Raw genomic sequence first — 12,243 nt, 5'->3', positions numbered from 1 at the left:
GCCTGTCTTCACAATCAGAATGATCAGCTTTTAATGTTGACAAACATAATTGTGTGTGGTGTTTGTATGTGTCTGTGAAGCACGTACCCTCCTCAGCATCATCAGTGGTACTTTTTTAAAAGAAAAAATGCTATTTATTAAGTCTTACTATGTCCCCGGCACTGTACTTAAGCTCTGGGGAAGATTCCGGGTAGGGACCGCTTCTATATGTTGCCCACTTGTACTTCCCAAGCGCTTAGTACAGTGCTCTGCACACAGTAGGCGCTCAATAAGTACAATTGAATGAATGAATGAATGAATGCCAACTAATCAGGTTGAACACAGTCCATATCCAACATGGGGCTCACAGTCTTAATCCCCGTTAGAGAGGTGAGGCAACTGAGGCACAGCGAATTGCCTCAGTTGCCTGCCACATGTCTGCTGGGTGACCTTGGGCAAGTCACTTCCCTTCTTTAGGCCTTCGTTCCCTCCTCTGTAAAATGGGGATTGATAATAATAATGACTAATTTTGGTATTTGTTAAACGCTTACTATGAGCCAGGCACTGTACTAAGCGCTGGGATGGATACAAGCAAATAGGGTTGGAAATAGTCCCTGTCCCACCTGGGGCTCACAGTCTCAGTCCCCATTTTACAGATAAGGTAACTGAGACATAGAGAAGTGAAGTTAGACTGTGAGCCCACTGTTGGGTAGGGACTGTCTCTATATGTTGCCAATTTGTACTTCCCAAGTGCTTAGTACAGTGCTCTGCACATAGTAAGCGCTCAATAAATACGATTGATGATGAAGTGATCTGCCCAAGGCCACACAGCAGACAAGTAGCGGAGCCGGGATTAGAACCCATGACCTTCTGACTCCTGAGTCTGTGCTTTATCCACTACGCCATTGATAAAGACTGTGAGCCCCATGGGGGACAGGAATTGTGTCCAACCCAATTTGCCTGTATCCACCACAGCGCTTCAAACATATTAACAAAATAAAATAAATAGAATAAATATGTACAAATAAAATAAATAAATAAATAGAGTAATAAATCCATACAAACATATATACATATATACAGGTGCTGTGGGGAGGGGAAGGAGGTAAGGCGGGGGGGACGGGGAGAGGAAGGAAGGGGCTCAGTCTGGGAAGGCCTTCGGGGATGGGATGAGCTGATTCCTCTCACGGGTTTCAATTTGTTCCCCGGGCGGGGTTGAAATCAAGCGGCCTTTCAGCCGGTGGTATTTATTGAGCGCTTACTGTGTGCAGAGCACTGTACGGAGCACTTGGGAGGGTACAATACAACAGAATCTTCTAGACTGTGAACCCGCTGTTGGGTAGGGACCGTCTCTATATGTTACCAACTTGTGTTTCCCCAGCGCTTAGTACAGTGCTCTGCACACAGTAAGCGCTCAGTAAATACGATTGAATGAATGAGTGAACAGAATAGGTAGGCACGATCCCTGCCCACAGGAGCTTATGGTTTAGAAAGGAGACAGACGTTAAAATAAAGTACCGGGTCACTTCTCTGGGCCTCGGTTACCTCATCTGTAAAATGGGGATTGAGACTGTGAGCCCCATGAGGGGCAGGGACTCTGTCCAACCCGATGATCTTGTATCAACCCCAGCGCTTAGTACAGTGTCTGGCACAAAGTCAGTGCTTAACAAATACCATTTTAGACTGTGAGCCCACTGCTGGGCAGGGACTGTCTCTATATGTTACCAACTTGTACTTCCCAAGCGCTTAGTACAGTGCTCTGCGCACAGTAAGCGCTCAATAAATACGATTGATGATGATTAAAAAAATGGATGTGTGCATAAGTGCTGAGGGGCTGGAGGTGGGGTGAATATCAAGGGAAACAGATCAAAGTGGTAATAGTAATGATAGTAATGATAATTGTGGTATTTGTTAAGCACTTCCTATGGGCCAGGCACTGTACTAAGCGCTGGGGTTTATACAAGATCATCGGGTTGGACAGAGTCCCTGTCCCACATTCATTCATTCAGTCGTATTTATTGAACATTTACAGTGTGCAAAGCACTGTATTAAGCACTTGGGAGAGTGCAATATAGCATCAGACACATTCCCTGCCCACGACGAGCTCCCAGTCCTAATCCCCATTTTACAGATGAGGTAACTGAGGCCCAGAGAAGTGAAGTGACTTGCCCAAAGTCACACAGCAGACAAGGGGATTAGAACCCATGACTTTCTGACTCCCAGGAGCAGGCTCTATCCACCACGCCACGCTGCTCCCAAGTGCATAGGCGATGCAGAAAGGGGAGGGAGTAGGGGAAATAAGGGCTTTTCCGGGAAGTCCTCTTGGAGGAGATGGGATTTTAGGAAGAGTTTGAAGGTGGGGAGAGCGGTGGTCTGAAGCAGGATGTGGGTGAGAGGTCGGCGACGAGATAGATGAGATGGAGGCATGATGATTAATAAATAAATAAATATGATTGAATGAAAAGGTTAGCACTAATAATAATAATAATAATAATAATAATGGCATTTACTAAGCGCTTACTACGTGCAAAGCACTGTTCTAAGTGCTGGGGCGATACAAGGTGATCAGGTTGTCCCACGTGGGGCTCACAGTCTTAATCCCCATTTTACAGATCAGTCAATCAATCAGTCGTATTTATAGAGCACTTACTGTGTGCAGAGCACTGTACTAAGTGCTTGGGAAGTACAAGTTGGCAACATATAGAGACAGTCCCTACCCAACAGTGGGCTCACAGTCTAGAAGTTACAGATGAGGTAACTGAGGCCCAGAGAAGTGAAGTGACTTGCCCAAAGTCACACAGCTGACAAGTGGCGGAGCCGGGATTTGAACCCGTGACCTCTGACTCCAAAGCCCGGGCTCTTTCCACTGCATTAGGGGAGAGAAGCGTGCTGGCTGGGTTGGAATAGGTCTGCGAGGAAAGCGTGAGGAGGGGAGCGAATTGAGTGATAGAAATGTCATGCCCACTGTTGGGTAGGGACTGTCTCTATATGTTGCCAACTTGTACGTCCCAAGCGCTTAGTACAGTGCTCTGCACACAGTAAGCGCTCAATAAATACGATTGATTGATTGATTGGTGTCCTGCTCCCCGAGGGGAACGGGGACCTGCGCTTCCCGGTCGGAGGGGGACGGTACCCTCATCACTGCTGCCCCAGTTTTCGCTCCAGGCCCGGATCCCAAATCTGTGACACAATCTTTATGGAAAAGCACATGGGAAACACTTTGATTTTGGTCCAGATTCAAAGAGCCCCAGAACGATGTAATAATAATAATTATCATCGTATTTGTTAAGCACTTTTTTTATGGCGTTTATTAAGCACTTACTATGTGCAAAGCACTGTTCTAAGCACTGGGGTAGATACAAGGTAATCAAGTTGTCCCACGTGGGGCTCACAGACTTAATCCCCATTTTCCAGATGAGGGAACTGAGGCCCAGAGAAGTGAAGTGACTCGCCCAAAGTCACACAGCTGACAAGTGGCGGAGCTGGGATTTGAACCCATGACCTCTGACTCCAAAGCCCGAGCTCTTTCCATTGAGCCAAGCTGCTTCTCTAGGAGAAGCACTTACTTTCCACTGAGCACTTACTAGGAGAAGCAGCGTGGCTCAGTGGAAAGAGCCCGGGCTTGAGAGCCAGAGGTCATGGGTTCTAATCCCGGCTCCGCCACATGAGCTGTGTGACTTGGGGCAGGTCGCTTCACTTCTCTGGGCCTCAGTGACCTCATCTGCAAAATGGGGATGAAGACTGTGAGCCCCACATGGGACAACCTGATTACCTTGTATCCCCCCCAAGCGCTTAGAACAGTGCTTCACACATAGTAAGCGCTTAGCAAATGTCATCATTATTATTATATGTCAGGGACTGTACTAAGCCCTGGGGAAAATATAAGCAAGTCAGGTTGGACACAGTCTCTGACCCACTTGGGGCTCACCGACTTCATCCCCATTTTACAGGTAAGGGAGCTGAGGCCCAGAGAAAGGAAGTGACTTGCCCAAGGTCACACAGCAGACAAATGGCGGAGCTGGGATTAGAACCCACATCCTTCTGACTTCTAGGCCAGGGCTCAATCCACTAATAATAATAATGATGGCATTTATTAAGCGCTTACTATGTGCAAAGCACTGTTCTAAGCGCTGGGGAGGTTACAAGGTGATCAGGTTGCCCCACGAGGGGTTCACAGTCTTAAGCCCCATTTTACAGATGAGGGAACTGAGACACAGAGAAGTTAAGTGACTTGCCCAAAGTCACACAGCTGATAGACTGTGAGCCCACTGTTGGGTAGGGACCGTCTCTGTGTGTTGCCAACTTGGACTTCCCAAGCGCTTAGTACAGTGCTCTGCACACAGTAAGCGCTCAATAAATACGATCGATTGATTGATTGATTGATAATTGGCTGAGCCGGGATTTGAACCCATGACCTCTGACTCCAAAGCCCGGGCTCTTTCCACTAAGCCACGCTGTTTCTATACCTGGTGGCTTTGGCTCTCATTTTGACTCTGGGGATACGGGTACGTGTGGACATCATAAATTCTCTGAGGGCAGGGTTTATATCTACCAACTCTACCATACGCGCTTAGTACAGTGCTCTGCACACAGTAAGCGCTCAATAAATACGATTGAATGAATGAATACTCTCCCAAGTGCTCACTACAGCACTCTGTACGCTGTAGACTGGAAACTCCTGAAATAGTTGCAATCGAAGCAGCTTGGCCTAGTGGATAGAGCCCAGGCCTGAGAGTCAGAAGGACCTGGTTTCTAACCCTCGCTCCGCCACTTGTCTGCTGTGTGACCTTGGGTAAGTCACTTACCTTCTCATCATCATCATCATCATCATCATCATCATCATCATCAATCGTATTTATTGAGCGCTTACTATGTGCAGAGCACTGTACTAAGCGCTTGGGAAGTACAAATTGGCAACATATAGAGACAGTCCCTACCCAACAGTGGGCTCACAGTCTAAAAGGGGAAGACGGAGAACAAAACCGAACATACTAACAAAATAAAATAAATAGAATAGATATGTACAAGTAAAATAAATAAATAAATAGAGTAATAAATATGTACAAACATATAATACATATATACAGGTGCTGTGGGGAAGGGAAGGAGGTAAGAAGGGGGGGATGAAGAGGGGGACGAGGGGGAGAGGAAGGAAGGGGCTCAGTCTGGGAAGGCCTCCTGGAGGAGGTGAGCTCTCAATAGGGCCTTGAAGGGAGGAAGAGAGCGAGCTTGGCGGATGGGCAGAGGGATTGGGGGCATTCCAGGCCCGGGGGAGGATGTGGGCCGGGGGTCGATGGCCGGACAGGCGAGAACGAGGTACGGTGAGGAGATTAGCGGCGGAGGAGCAGAGGGTGCGGGCTGGGCAGTAGAAGGAGAAAAGGGAGGTGAGGTAGGAGGGGGCCAGGGGATGGACAGCCTTGAAGCCCAGGGTGAGGAGTTCTCCGTGCCTCAGTTACCTCATCCGTAAAATGGGGAGTAAGACAGTGAGCCCAGTGTGGGACATGGACTGTATCCCACCTGATTAGCTTAGTACAAGTCCAAGCGCTTAGTACAGTGCTCTGCACACAGTAAGCACTCAATAAATACGATTGAATGAATTAGCTCATATCTACGCAGCGTGGCTCAGTGGAAAGAGCCCGGGCTTTGGAGTCCGAGGTCAGGGGTTCAAATCCCGGCTCTGCCAATTGCCAGCTGTGTGACCTTGGGCAAGTCACTTCACTTCTCTGGGCCTCAGTCCCCTTATCTGTAAAATGGGGATTAAGACTGGGAGCCCCCCGTGGGACAACCTGATCACCTTGTGACCTCCCCAGCGCTTAGAACGGTGATTTAGAGAAGCAGAGTGGCTCAGTGGAAAGAGCCCGGGCTTTGGAGTCAGGGGTCACGGGTTCAAATCCCAGCTCCGCCAATAGTCAGCTGTGTGACTTTGGGCAAGTCACTTCACTTCTTTAGGCCTCAGTTTCCTCATCTGTAAAATGGGGATGAAAACTGTGAGCCCCCCGTGGGACAACCTGATCACCTTGTAACCTCCCCAGCACTTAGAACAGTGCTGTGCAAATAGTAAGCGCTTAATAAATGCCATCATTATTATTATTATTATTACCCCAGGGCTTAGTACAGTGCCCGACACATAGTAGACACTTAACAAATACCATTAACAAAATAACAATAGTATTAATATTTGTAGTAATAGTATCTATTAAGAGCTTAGTATGTGCCTGGCATATAGTAGTCACTTAACAGATACCATTAAAAAAACTAAAAACAGTTGTAACAGTATTTATTAAGTGCTTACTGCGTGCAGAGCACTGTTCTAAGCACTGGGAAAGAATAGACTAGACAGATGGGAATTAGAAGTGATGCCTGTCCCTCTCGGGGCTCATAAACCAGAATTAAAAATGGGGGAGGTAGGTAAGGAGCGAGCAGAGATAGTATCCTCCAACTCTGATGTACTTGGTAATAATAGTGATGGCATTTATTAAGCGCTTACTATGTGCAAAGCACTGTTCTAAGCGCTGGAAAGGTTACAAGGTGATCAGGTTGTCCCACGGGGGGCTCACAGTCTTAATCCCCATTTTACAGATGAGGTAACTGAGGCCCAGAGAAGTGAAGTGACTTGCCCAAAGTCACATAGCTGGTAATTGGCAGAGCTGGGATTTGAACCCATGACCTCTGACTCCAAAGCCCGGGCTCTTTCCACTGAGCCACGCTGTTCTGAGCTCCAGTAAGTGCTCAGAACAGTGCTCTGCACACAGCAGAGAAGCAGCATGAAAACAGGACGTGGGATTGTGGGATTATGTTGCCGATTTGTACTTCCCAAGCGCTTAGTACAGTGCCCTGCACACAGTAAGCGCTCCATTAATACGATTGATTGATTGATTGATTTGGCATTTAGTTCCTATTCTTGAGAGGAAGGTTTAGCACCCAATGACTCTCCTCTCCCTTCGTGAAGAAATGATCTGAATCCTGCTCTTTGGCTTGTCTGCCCTGCGACCTTGGGCAAGTCACCTCACTTCTCCGTCCCTCAGTTTCCTCGTCTGTACGATGGGGATTTTATCCTCCTCCCTCCTACTTAGGCTGTGAGCCCCATGTGGGACAAGGGACTCTGTCCAACCCGATTATCTTGGATCTACCCCAGTGCTTAGAACAGTGCCGGGCACATAGTAAGTGCCTAACAAATACCCCTAGCATCAGCAGCAAGTGCTCAGTAAATACCATCGATAGATGTGGAGTTGCGAGAAGGAGGCCAGACCCCCATTTCCACAGAAGTCCTCGGAGAACGGCGTGCGTTCGGTTCGAATCGTGGCCAACGAGTGCTCTCGACGGAAAACCGGGATTTATGTCCGTTTCCCTCAAAATCCTCGGGGGCACGTGGGTCCTCGTTCTCATTTCCGTCTTGGATTGCATCCCGGTGTCTCTCGCTCCAGGGAGAATCCGTCACGTAGCGGGGACCTCGATCTCTTTAAGGACGGCCTGGCCGTTTTCTTGGCCGCGGTCGGGGCCGGTGGCTTCGTTTCGCGGCCCGATTAGCGACGCGTCGCGGTGGAAGAGGCAGAAATGTTCCGTTTATCTAAAGGACGTGTTTTAAGGTCTGAGGCCCGCGGAATTCCAGGATGATGAACAATCTGGTGGTTGGGCGGAAGTGGGCGATCCGAAGTACGTCGCTTGTCACACGGAGCCACATCAATCAATCGTATTTATTGAGCGCTTACTGTGTGCAGAGCACTGTACTAAGCGCTTGGGAAGTCCAAGTTGGCAACATATAGAGACGGTCCCTACCCAACAGTGGGCTCACAGTCTAGAAGTCTAGCCACATGCTCCGATTAATCTGAGCCAATCTTAATTACGCTCAACCGATCCCCCTCCACACTAGACTGTGACTTCACTGTGAGCCGGGAACGTATCAGTCAGTCAGTCATACTTATTGAGCTCTTACTATGGGCAGAGCACTGTACTGAGCGCTCTCTACGCCGCCCTCACCTTGCTCCGCGATCTCTAGCAGGAGCGATGGTATTTGCTGAGCGCCTGCTGGGTGTACAGTGCTGTACTAAACGCCGGGGAAGAGTACACACGGACAAGGACTGAACATGCTCTCTGACCAACATGGGGGTCCCTGCCGAGAATGGGGGGCCTGGGTTCTGGTCATTTCACCCGTAATCATAGTAATAATGGTATTTGTTAAGCGCTTCCTAAGTGTCATTTACTGTACTAAACACTGGGGTGGACCCCCCCTTCTAGACTGTGAGCCTACTGTTGTCTCTATATGTTGCCAACTTGTACTTCCCAAGCGCTTAGTACAGTTCTCTGCACACAGTAAGCGCTCAATAAATACGATTGAATGAATGAATGAATGAATGAATTCAAGCAAATCGGGTAAGACACAATCCCTGTCCCACATGGGGCTCACAGTCTCAATCCACATTTTCCAGATGAGGGAGTCAGCAGGTTATGGGTTCGAATCCCGGCTCCTCCACTTGCCTGCTGTGGGCCCTTGGGTGAGTCGCTTCGCTGCTCTGGGCCTCAGTTCCCTCATCTGTAAAATGGGGATTAAGGTGGTGGGACCCACATGGGACAGGGACTGAGTCCAACCTAATTATCTTGCATCTACCCCAGTGCATAGTACAGTGCCTGGCACATAGTTAAGCGCTTAATAAATACCACAATTATTATTATTATTATACTTTTTAGTGAGCAAGTGCTCGCCCTCTGACAACGCCAGAAGGCCTCAGAGAGCCGGCCTGCTCTGCCGGAGGGCCGGGGAATGGGAAGGGGGCTCGAGGCGAGGGGCGGCCCTCGCCCAGATGGAGCAAGCCCAGGGGAAAACAAACACACACAGGATGTTTCCGGAGAAGGGGCACAATGGCTTCATTAACAGTGGGTTCAGAGATAATTGGGTCCTGACCCTCTGAGAGGTCTAGGGTGAAATTAGTTGGGGAAGAGAGCCCCTTCGGCCCCTCCCCAAGACCTGTCACCATGACATACACACACACCCCCAACCCCTCACTGCCAAGTTTCAGGCCCTGGCTCGGGGCTTAACAACAGTTTCTTCTAAGTGAGCAGGTAGAGCCCTGCCTGATGTGGATTTTTTTCTCTTCCCCTCATTCTCCCTCACTCCTCACCCTCTCTTCCTCCACTCTCTCCCCTCCCACCCTCTCTTCCCTAACGCTCTCCCTCCCCACCCTCTCTCCCCAACCTTCTCCCACCCTTTCTCCCTCACTCCTTCTCTTCTTTTACCATCCTCTCCTTTGCTCTCGCTCTGCCCATCCGCCAAGTTAGCTCTCTTCCTCCCTTCAAGGCCCTACTGAGAGCTCACCTCCCCCAGGAGGCCTTCCCAGACTGAGCCCCTTCCTTCCTCTCCCCCTCGTCCCCCTCTCCATCCCCCCCATCTTACCTCCTTCCCTTCCCCACAGCACCTGTATATATATATATATATATATATATATATGTTTGTACATATTTATTACTCTATTTATTTACCTATTTATTTTACTAGTACATATCTATTCTATTTATTTTATTTTGTTAGTATGTTTGGTTTTGTTCTCTGTCTCCCCCTTTTAGACTGTGAGCCCACTGCTGGGTAGGGACTGTCTCTATATGTTACCAACTTGTACTTCCCAAGCGCTTAGTACAGTGCTCCGCACACAGTAAGCGCTCAATAAATACGATTGATTGATTGATTGATTGATTGATTGGTTGCTCCATCCCACCCTCTTCCCCCTCTCTCACATCCTCTCTTCTTCTCCCACCATCTCTTTCTCAAACTATCAGTTCCTTTCTCTCTCTCTCTCTCTCCATTTTCTCCTCCTCCTCTGTCCCCCGCCTGCCCCTTCAGAGTTCAGTTCAATACTGTGCGACACGCTTTGACAATTTAGAGGAGATTGAAGCTGGGCAGCCATGCATTTCCTCCGATCTCAACGTCTGTTGGAGCGGCCCTTCCAGTCCGGCACAGGAAAATGTTGGGAGGGAAGGGAAGGACCAACTCCCACAGTGGCCCAGAACTGCGGCGTCTTTAAGACGCCCGGCTCGCTGCCTCCCCGGGAGGCCTGTGGCCCGGACTCTGTCCCTCTCGGAGGCCGGAGGCCCCGGGAGAGGAGAACGAGGTTACGAGGTCTGAGTCTTTTCCTCGCTGGAACCCAGGGCTCCCTGAGAGGGGGGTTGGCTGCACAAGAGGCCCTTGAGAGCAGAGGTCGGAGGTCAGGGGTTTAATTCTGTTAGGGAACAGCTGGTTTGAGTTTCTTTCCGTCTCTATCCCGCCGCCTCCTCCCTCAGAAATCCAGACAGAGAAAACATCGGTCAGGAGGGAAGCAGCACCTTAGAAGCACCCGATCCCAGCGCCGGAGGTCTTGAAACCCCTGGCCCATGACGGGGGAGGGCGTCAAAACCGCCATGTCCGAGAAGCCGGGCTCTGCTAGGTTCAGGCTCCTCTTCTTCCTCCTCACCTCCCTTATCCCCCCCTCCTCGTTGTTGTTGTGGTGGTGGTGGTTGTTGTTCTAGACCCCCGGCCTGGGAGAACCAGACCCTGGAGTGGGACGGGAGGCGACAGTTGGCCAGTCGGGGGAATCGCCCCCCTAACCAGACCCCATGTCTTGGTTGGAGCCCACCGTTGGGTAGGGACTGTCTCTATATGTTGCCAATTTGTACTTCCCAAGTGCTTAGTACAGTGCTCTGCACATAGCGCTCAATAAATACGATTGATGATGATGATGGAGGCCTGTGGGTGTGTCGGTCTCCTCAGCGTGTGTGTGTGTTGTGTGTGTGTGTATATATGGGGAAGGTCTGCCCTATCCCCCGACATCCTGCCAGTCCCGCTGCCCTGCAACGCATCCTTGGGAGGGCGGTGGGAACTAGAGAAGCAGCGTGGCTCAGTGGAAAGAGCCCGGGCTTGGGAGTCAGAGGACGTGGGTTCTAATCCTGGCTCTGCCACTTGTCTGCTGGGTGAGCTTGGGCAAGCCACTTCACTTCTCTGGGCCTCAGGGACCTCATCTGTAAAATGGAGATTAAGACTGGGAGCCCCCCGTGGGACAACCTGATCACCTTGGAACCTCCCCAGTGCTTAGAACAGTGCTTTGCACATAGTAAGCGCTTAATAAATGCCATCATTATTATTAACTATTATTATTCTTATCGGTCCCGAGCTGTGGCGTCCCAGCGGGGGCTCAAGGCAGAGAAAGAAGAGGGAGGTGGAGGGAGGAGGGGCGAGGGGAGACCACGGGGTTCATCAGGTTTTTCAGAGCCTTTTGCTTTATATTTTTCCCACGAACAGACACTTTTACACAACATCCTTTCACAGTCAGTCACATGTACACACACACACACGCACACACAGACCTTAACCTGTCCTCTAATAATAATAATAATAATGGCATTTATTAAGCACTTACTCTGTGCAAAGCACTGTTCTAAGCACTGGGGAGGTTACAAGGTGATCCGGTTGTCCCACGGGGGGCTCACAGTCTTCATCCCCATTTTCCAGATGAGGTAACTGAGGCACAGAGAAGTGAAGTGACTTGCCCAAAGTCACCCAGCTGAAAATTGGCGGAGCCGGAATTTGAACCCATGACCTCTGACTCCAAAGCCCGGGCTCTTTTCCACTGAGCCACGCGGCTTCTCTAGACTGTCGGCTTGTTGTGGGCAGGGAATGTGTCTGTTTAATGTTCTGTCGGACTCTCTGAAGTGCTTAGTACAGTGCTCTGCACACAGTAAGCACTCAATGAATATGGATGAGTGAATGAACACGCACACACAAACACACACACACATGTACACAGTATCACAGAGCCCCAGCAGTGAAATCACACAATTACGCTGTGCTGGACAACAAACATAGACCCGACGTGGATACGGGGCCCTGTGGGTTTGTGGCTCCGACACCGACCAGGGGCCGTCGTTTCGTTGGCACCGAGCGTACGTTGGCGATGGGAATTCACTGAGCCTGTCATTCATTCAGTCGTATTTATTGAGCCCTTACTGTGTGCAGGGCACTGGACTAAGCGTTTGGGAAAGTATAATATAGAAATAAATAGTGACATTCCCCACCCACAGCGAGCTTACGGTCCAGAGGCGGGCAGAAAGACATCAATACAAATAAATAAAATGATAGATATATATACGTAAGCGATGTGGGGCTGGAAGAGGAGGAAGAGCCAAGGGAGTGAGTCAGGGCGATGCAGAAGGGAGTGGGAGATGAGGAAAAGTGGGACTTACGGAAGGCATCTTGGAGGAGATGGGCCTTCAATAAGGCTTTGAAGGAGGGGGAGAATCACT

General features: G+C 49.7%; 1 protein-coding gene across 3 annotated transcripts in view; it reads left to right on the top strand.

Moving 5' to 3' along the window:
- Positions 1-12,243, top strand: part of EYA1 (EYA transcriptional coactivator and phosphatase 1) — a 72,659-nt gene that overhangs the window by 51,863 nt on the left and 8,553 nt on the right. The gene's annotated exons all lie outside the window — the stretch shown is intronic.

The sequence above is a fragment of the Tachyglossus aculeatus genome, chromosome 25 (assembly GCF_015852505.1).
Source record: "Tachyglossus aculeatus isolate mTacAcu1 chromosome 25, mTacAcu1.pri, whole genome shotgun sequence".
Classification (NCBI taxonomy): domain Eukaryota; kingdom Metazoa; phylum Chordata; class Mammalia; order Monotremata; family Tachyglossidae; genus Tachyglossus; species Tachyglossus aculeatus.
The sequence above is the reverse complement of the archived record's forward strand: the minus strand, read 5'-3'. Positions and strand labels throughout refer to the sequence as shown.